This window comes from Pelophylax lessonae (assembly GCF_965119305.1).
Source record: "Pelophylax lessonae genome assembly, chromosome: 2".
In the NCBI taxonomy this organism is placed as follows: Eukaryota; Metazoa; Chordata; class Amphibia; order Anura; family Ranidae; genus Pelophylax; species Pelophylax lessonae.
The window spans coordinates 12994018-12995658 of NC_138769.1; positions in this window are offsets into that span (position 1 = coordinate 12994018).

Consider the following 1641-nt stretch of genomic DNA (forward strand, 5'->3'; position numbering starts at 1 on the left):
GTCGGTCACTCGGCGATCGTCGGTGGAGAGGGAGAAAGGCAGGCGGCTATTGTAAACACAGCCGCCTGTCATTCTCCCCTGTGTAGGAATGGTGATCATACGGTTCTACTATGTAGGACCATTGATCATTGTTCCTACACCTCAAGCCACAGCCAATCACAGTTAGAATCACGCCCCTAGGGACACACATAACCCCTCCCTCTCAAAAAAAGTTAACCCCTTCACTGCCAGTGTAATTTTACAGTAACCGTGAATATGTATAGCACTGATTACTGTAGAAATGTCACTGGTAACCCCAAAAGTGTAAAAAATGGCAGTCAAGGGTCCGATCTGTCCGCCGCAATGTCGCAAAAAAAAAAAAAAAAAAAAAAAAAAAAAAAAAAAAAAAAAAAAAAAAAAAAAAAAAAAAAAATCGCAGATCGCCGCCATTACTCGTTAATAAAAAAAACAACAAAAATGACAAAAATCTTTCCCGTAGTTAGTAAACGCGATAACTTTTGCGCAAACCAATCAAATTACGCTTTTCGCGATTTTTTTTTTACCAAACATATGTAGCATAAAACAAATTGGCCGACAAATGTTAAAAAAATTTTGATTTTTACATTTTTTTGGGGGGGGAATTTCATATAAAAAAAAAAAAATGTGAAAAATATTGTTATTTTTGCAAAATTGTTGCTCTTTTTTTTTTCTTTATAGCGCATGATCAAAAATAGCACAGGTGATCAAATACCACCAAAAGAAAGCTCTGTTTGGGGGGAAAAAAAAGGACGTGAAATTCGTTTAGGTACAGCGTCGCACGACCGCGCAATTGTCCGTTAAAGTCACGCAGTGCCGAATCGCAAAATAGGGCCTGGTCCGGAAGGGGGGTAAAATCTTCCGGGGCTTAAGTGGTTAAGCAAAGTTGTCACCAGCTGATTTGAAAATCCTTTGTTTCTCAACAGCTGTTCCTTTGTTTCTCAACAGCTGTTCCTCAGAAGCCAAGCTGCGAGGTCCCAACGTTCCACCTGTGGACAGAAAACTGGGCCTTGATAGAGAAGGTCCTCCCAAACTGGTCGAATCAAGGGGCTTCCACTGCCAGTTTTTTCAGGACCGAGAACCTCGGTCTCCTAGGCCAGTGTGGTGCTTATGGGGATCAAGACAGTCTTTTCTTCCTGAAATTTTCTCAGAACTGCCGGTAGTAATATCGGTGGAGGGAAGGCATACCACTTGGGGAAAGACCAAGTTTGTGCCAGGGGGATCTACACCTAGAGCCCCATCTCATCAGGGAAAAGAAGAGATGCAACTTCGTATTTTGTCGAGAGGCAAACAGATCCACGCGTAGCATTCCCCATTTCTGGGAAATACACCTGAAGACCACTTGGTTTAGAGTCCAGTTGCCCTCTTTTAAGGTTTTTCTACTTAGGAAGTCGGCTAAATGGTTCGAGAGAGAGAGAGATCGAGAGAGAGATAGATCGAGAGAGAGAGATAGATCGAGAGAGAGAGATAGATCGAGAGAGAGAGATAGATCGAGAGAGAGAGATATCGAGATAGATCGAGAGAGAGAGATATCGAGATAGATCGAGAGAGAGAGATATCGAGATAGATCGAGAGAGAGAGATATCGAGATAGATCGAGAGAGAGAGATATCGAGAGAGAGATATC